The sequence below is a fragment of the Mus caroli genome, unplaced genomic scaffold (assembly GCF_978045245.1).
Source record: "Mus caroli unplaced genomic scaffold, Mus_caroli_1 scaffold_15, whole genome shotgun sequence".
In the NCBI taxonomy this organism is placed as follows: Eukaryota; Metazoa; Chordata; class Mammalia; order Rodentia; family Muridae; genus Mus; species Mus caroli.
This window is the reverse complement of record NW_028227270.1, coordinates 98,687,490-98,694,493: the sequence shown is the minus strand read 5'-3', so window position 1 is coordinate 98,694,493 and position 7,004 is coordinate 98,687,490. Positions and strand designations below refer to the sequence as shown.

The 7,004-nt window shown below is 41.1% G+C and overlaps 1 pseudogene; it reads left to right on the top strand.

Moving 5' to 3' along the window:
• Positions 1–4,813: 4,813 nt before the first annotated feature.
• LOC110307247 (vomeronasal type-1 receptor 4-like) lies at positions 4,814–5,898 on the top strand (annotated as a pseudogene).
• The last annotated feature ends 1,106 nt before the right edge of the window (positions 5,899–7,004 follow it).

Genomic DNA, 7,004 nt, shown 5'->3' with positions numbered 1-7,004 from the left:
GAAAACTGATATCAGGGCCCCATTAGCCAGTCGTGGCACATGGAGACACAGAGCTGGTGCCTATATAGAGCCATCACCTCTACTTCTAAAACGTTTGATGTGGAAAGATAATCTTTCAGCCATCTCAAAGAGAAGCATGGATCACAACTCAACCATAAAACCTCTGACTTACAATCTGTCCTGCCAGAAAATATCCCAGGACAATGGGACTTATGGGAGTAGCCAACCAATATCTGATGTTACTTGAGGCCCTACTCCACCAGATGGAACCCATACCCAGCACTGATTGTGTGACTAAGAGCTAGAGACCAGTAGCTCATAGACCTAAGGTAAAAACCAAACACCTATACATCTTCAAAATATATAGATCAATAGAATGACTCCTAATGATATTCTTCTATGCTCATAGATCAGTGTTTATCCAGCCTTCCTTTGAGAGGCTTCCTCTAGCAGCAGATAGAGCAGATGCAGATTTCCACAGGCAAAAATTAGTCAGAAAGGGAGTCTACCTGGGAGGTCTTGAACAAATCACTCCCCTCAGAGCACAGGGGATCTTTTGGAAGAGGAGGCAGAAAGATTTTAAGAGCCAGAGAGGATGGAGAAAAGCCAGAAAACAAGGACCTCTGAATCAACTAAGCAAGGTACATATGAGCCAAAAGAGACTGAAGCAGCAAGCACAGGGCCTATAAATGAGTATACAGGAAGTCTTCTGGAGACTCAGGAAGCTCAGTACACAGAACTTGGTTAGTTGTTCATTTTCTCATCTCACATCTTTCCTCTCAAAATAATTAAAGCCTAATTAAGTTGGAAATAACTTCTGAGCAAAACAGATGTACTTCAGGGACTGAGGGCCTGCAGTGGCCTTCCTTCCCCCTGACACTGTGACAACATGAAACCTGAAGTCTGCAGTACCTGATGGCAGACAAGAGCCCCAGAGATCCAGACACTACAAATATGACCTGGCAAGTATCACCTTCCCAGAGCAGCTCCAGAGCCTGTCTGTACCACAGAGGTCCAGGTGAGTACAAGGAAGTAAGATCTTAGATGCCCTCAGCTGTGCCATGCAGAGATTCATTAAAGCTGAAGTCTCTCTCTGACTAAGCCAGGAAGTATTTGAGAGACTGTGTGAACCTTGGGTCCTGCACTTTCTTCTGACCCTGACAGAACTGATCCATGGGATCAGAAAGATCAAAGGAGACAAGTTTCAGGAGGTACAGAAATGAGACAGAAATGCTGAGGCAGCATCAGTATCCATTCTCAGACTGGAGTCAGGACAGAGCTCTGGGTGATCTTTCCCTAAGGTTATATTCTTACCATTTTTTAAGGAATCAGTAAGATAGAGAAGATTCTTAGGTATCTATCAAAAATTTGAGACAAACATAATAATATACTCCTGCAATATCAACACGAGAGGAACTGAGGCAAGATAATTGTTGAATGCTAGCCTGCTTTACACAGGGAGACTCTATCTCAAAAATAAGATAACAAAAGAAATAGATGCCAAAATTCTTATAATTTAGCATCCATGCTTGCCAGTATTGTGACTCCAACAGTGTCACTAGTTTTGTAAAATGTGGTTTTTTTGCTTTTTATATATCTCTATGCTTTATATATTGACATGTTTTCTTTACAGTAACATTGAATTCCTAATTTAAAACTTTTCCTTTTATATCCATCCTAACATTCTTTGGATATTATCTCATACTAACTATGCATACTTGTCAATTTACTTACTGCATACCTGCTGGGTATGTAGACAGATAAGTCACTAGCATAACAGTTACCATTACTATATTGAGAAGTACTGCTGTAAAGATACAGGCTGTGAACCAACTGCATCCTGAAAAAGCTCATCCCACTGCTAAGCAGCAAGAAATACACAGTTTTTGCTTTTGTTTGTTCTTTTTAGAAAACCAGAGTGGATGACTGTAACCTTCCCAAGGCTTGGGGATTAGATGCTGACAGTGTATCACCCATCTATCTAAACACAAGGACAGCCCATCTTTTAGTATTTTCCATTATGAGTTAGGATGAGTTGATAACAGGTTTTTTTTTTTTTTAAAACAGGTTCCAATCACTAACTGAATACTTTGTTTTTATGTTAAATCTGTTACTGCTGCTGAATTCCTTGGTATTAATGTCCAAAGCATTATTCACTGTGTTCAGATATTTAGGATGATGTTGTGATTTCCAAGACGCTGTAGAGGAGCAGACGAAAGGCAATAACTGAGTTTTAGAGTCATGAAGCCACCTGGACACAAACCTAGGGAAGAAACCAGGTTTACACATACCAAGTGTGCAATCACTACGGTATAGACATTTAAATAATCTTGTGAGCTTGACAGGAAAGAAAGCAAGGAACAGAGGCGTTCCAAGTACTCAGAACACACAAACCCATGGAGACACTGAGGCAATCCAGATTGCTCTTATTCTAGGAAAGTTGCCCAAAGCTTGCTAAAAATATTCACGGTATGAGAATGGAGCTCTAAACATCATACTGCTGACGTTTAAGTTCTGAAATCAGCTTAGATTGGTGTAGAACAAAGCAGCCTGCCTGACAAACAGGTTGGGAAAGAAACAGGAGGAGAAGCAGGCTGTAAAGCAAGCTGACATAACTGCTGCTCATAAGGCCTCACAGAGGCAAATGTCACCAGGACCTCTTAGATGTGAGAGTCCCTGCTCACAACTGTATACTCCAACCTTCTCTGCTGCATACAGCCAGAATGAGGACTCACAAGTCATAAACTTGCATACATGTTTACTCATCTCATGTGTCTTAGTCAGGGTTTCTATTCCTGCACAAACATCATGACCAAGAAGCAAGTTGGGGAGGAAAGGGTTTATTCGGCTTACACTTCCATACTGCTGTTCATCACCAAAGGAAGTCAGGACTGGAACTCAAGCAGGTCAGGAAGCAGGAGCTGATGCAGAGGCCATGAAGGGACGTTCTTTACTGGCTTGCCTCCCCTGGCTTCCTCAGCCTGCTCTCTTATAGAACCCAAGACTACCAGGCCAGAGATGGTCCCACCTACAAGGGGCCTTTCCCCCTTGATCACTAATTGAGAAAATGTCCCACAGCCAGATCTCATGGAGGCATTTCCTCAACTGAAGCTCCTTTCTCTGTGATAACTCCAGCTGTGTCAAGTTGACACAAAACTAGCCAGTACATCATGGCAGCACCTAACACCCCATCAATCCCCTTCTTCCATCTGCCTTACCAGCCACTGGTACAAAGCTGCTCCATGCTCCCTTAGAGGTCCTGAGGTAACTTACTCATGTGCCTCGCACATGCACTAAAGACATCCCCTAGTATCACAGCTCTCTGCTACCCAGTATCTCCAGAAGCATTCTAGAGCTCAGCTAGACATCCTCCATGCCTGGAACCTGGTGGTTAAATGAATTTTTCAGGATATCTTTTGGTAATTCAGGGTTAACTGCTGGGCCCTACGCAGAAGGTTATTCAATTTGCTTGATATAGAGGACTGCCTTTAAAAAGTACCCAGTAATCATTTGTATGGAGGGAAATCACAAAATGGTCAATATCTAAACTTTTAAAATATTAAAATATAGAAATACAAGATACAAACTTAGTAGCGAAACACAAATCTAGACATTGTTGTGCTAATCAAGATGCAGATAAGAAAGGAATATAGAACAAAGAGGAGAGATGTGAAAGGTAAAGTAACTAAGTGTGAGAGATGCTGCAGGTGTTGAGCAGCAGGGTTTCCCAGTGTCTGTGTGTGATGTGGGGAAGGCAGACAGGTTCAGCATGAGCCTTGGGCTTTGGGAACTGGGTGAGGAAATATGAAGAAATACAAGGAGAAACAAGAAGAAATTTTGTTTGGGAAGGCTTGAAGTACAATTCAACTATGCTGAGAGGTAATGAGGGTAATGCATAAATGCAGACAGACAGACTCACAAACTTGAACATGTCAGTTTTACTAGTGTAGAGCTGTCAAATCAAAAACCTTTTAAAAATTTTACATAGCAATCAAATACCAAACACTTGTTAGCACAGGTTAACCTAGAACCCACAGGAAGAGAGATGTTTCTGAAACCTCACATGCAGCATGCATCCACCACTGCCTCTTAAACACCAGAAAATGCTCTCATGCAAAATGTGCTGTTCAGATCCATGTCCAGCATTACCGATGCTTTCTTTAAAATGTATTTGCTAATATCCACTTATCAGTGAATACATCTTGTGTGAGTTCCTTTGTGATTGTGTTACCTCACTCAAGATGATGCCCTCCACGTCCATCCATTTGGCTAGGAATTTCATAAATTCATTCTTTTTAATAGCTGAGTAGTACTCCATTGTGTAAATGTACCATAATTTCTGTATCCATTCCTCTGTTGAGGGGCATCTGGGTTCTTTCCAGCTTCTGGCTATTATAAATAGGGCTGCTATGAACATAGTGGAGCATGTGTCCTTCTTACCGGTTGGGACATCTTCTGGATATATGCCCAGGAGAGGTATTGCTGGATCCTCCAGTAGTACTATGTCCAATTTTCTGAGGAACCGCCAGACTGATTTCCAGAGTAGTTGTACAAGCTTGCAATCCCACCAACAATGGAGGAGTGTTCCTCTTTCTCCACATCCTCGCCAGCATCTGCTGTCACCTGAATTTTTCATCTTAGCCATTCTGACTGGTGTGAGGTGGAATCTCAGGGTTGTTTTGATTTGCATTTCCCTGATGATTAAGGATGTTGAACATTTTTTCAGGTGCTTCTCTGCCATTCGGTATTCCTCAGTTGAGAATTCTTTGTTCAGTTCTGAGCCCCATTTTTTAACGGGTTTATTATTAAAAAAAAAGAAAAAAAGAAAAAAATGTATTTGCATCCTGCACACAAGGAAGGAAGAAATGATTTTGAAGTTAATTAAGAAAATACTTTTTCTCTTCATGACTGTGCTTGGCATTCTGGGAAACATGTCTGTTTCTGTGAATTATATGTTCAGTTGGTGGGGAAGCCCTGAGAAGAAACCCGTACACCTTATTCTTATCCACCTGGCTTTTACAAACACTGTCATCCTTCTTGCAAAAGGACTGCCAAAGACTATTGTAGCTTTTGGTTTGAGTAACTTCCTAGATGACTCAGGCTGTAAGATCATTGTTTACCTGGAAAGGGTGGCCCATGGCCTTTCTCTCTGCGCCAGCAGTCTCCTCACTGTGGTCCAGGCCATCATCATCAGCCCCAGAACATCTGGATGGAGGATGCTCAGGCCAAAGTCTGCATGGCACATCCTTCCATTCTTCTTATTCTTTTGGTTATTCAGTGCATTAATAAGTATGAACCTAATCCATTCCATCACAAGTACAAGACTGAATATATCACAATTTAAGAGTGATAGCAATAATTGTTATTTTATGTTACCAAGTCAGAAAATAAAAGGGATTGTTCTCCCTCTCATGGTCCTGAGAGATGCAGTCTTTCAGGGTGCCATGGGAGGGGCCAGTGGCTACATGGTATTTCTTCTCTACAAGCACCACCAGCATGTCCTCTACCTTCAGAACTCCAAGCTTCTCTACAGAACTCCCCCTGAGCTGAGAGCTGCCCAGAGTGTCCTCCTTCTGATGCTCTGTTTTGTTTTCTTCTACTGGACAGATTGTGCCTTTTCCCTAATTTTAAGTCTTTCCTCAAGGGACAACACCTTAATGGTAAATCCTCGAGAGCTTCTGACCCTTGGTTATGCAACGTTTAGTCCCCTGGTACTAATTCACAGGGATGGGCTTCTGGTTGAACGTTGGCATGTTCAATGGGAGAAATTGAGAAAATGTCTCTTATTTATATGTTCAACAAGGAAGAAGAAACTCTCAGTTCTGCATTATTGTGGGTAAGACAAAATCCCATACAGCAGTTTAGGCATGTATTATTCTCAAACAATAATATTGGTTATTCAAGCCTTGCACTGAGGTTTATCTTAGCAAATTGCAATAATCAAGAAATCCCAGGGGCTAAACCACCTACCAAAGAGAACACATGGAAGGACCCATGGCTCCAGCTGCATTTGTAGCAGAGAATGGCCTAGTTGGACATCAATGGGAGGAGAAGCCCTTGGTTCTGGGAAGGTTCGATACCCCAGTATAGAGGAATACCAGGGCATGGAGTTGGGAGTGGGTGAATGAGTGGTCAAGCACCCTAATAGAAGCAGGGAAAGGGAGGATGGGATGGGGGTTTCTGGAGGGTAACCTGGGAAAGGGAAAGCTGATAACATTTGAAATGTGAATAAATAAAATATCCAATTTAAAAAAAAAAGAAATCTCATTCTCTGTTGGCTACTCTTTATGGGACTTTATAAAACATCTTTTTGTATTAATTTTCTGTATCAATAGTTTGCCTGCATTTATGACTATGTAGCATGTGAATGCCTGAGGTCTGTACAGACCGGAAGAGATCCCCAAATGCCCTGTGACTGACTGGATTTAATGGATGGTACTGAAGTAATATGTAGTTGCTGTGAATTGAACCTGGGTTCCCTGAAGTCCAGCCTGTGCTCTTAGCAGCTGAGCCATCACTCTAGCACTAAAAAAATCATTTAAATGATCTGTAAAACTGTCACTGCTACTACCATGACTTGAAACATGCAGATAAAGTTCATAAATTTTATCAAAATTCATAGTAAGGTAATTAGCTAGTTCAAAATTTTCATATATTTTTACCTTAATTTTTGCTTGCTAAATATTGTACTGTGGAGCTATTTTAGGCTACTTCAAAGTATCTGTAATTATCCATCCATAAAAAAGTTTTTATAGAACTATGAAAGAATGATAGGTACTGTGCATTCAATCAAGAGGAGCCCAGTGCACCAGCCACAGAAGTTAAATGCACTGAAACATTTCATTGGTGTTATATTCCTGAAGGATCTCTCCAGGAATAAAGATTGCAGATATGAGACAAACTAGATAACAAATAAACAGTGAACTTTCATTTACAATTTGTCTATAGTTCCTATGTTGATTTTAAAATGTGGAGTTGCCTTTTTTTTTTCAAGATGAATTAAT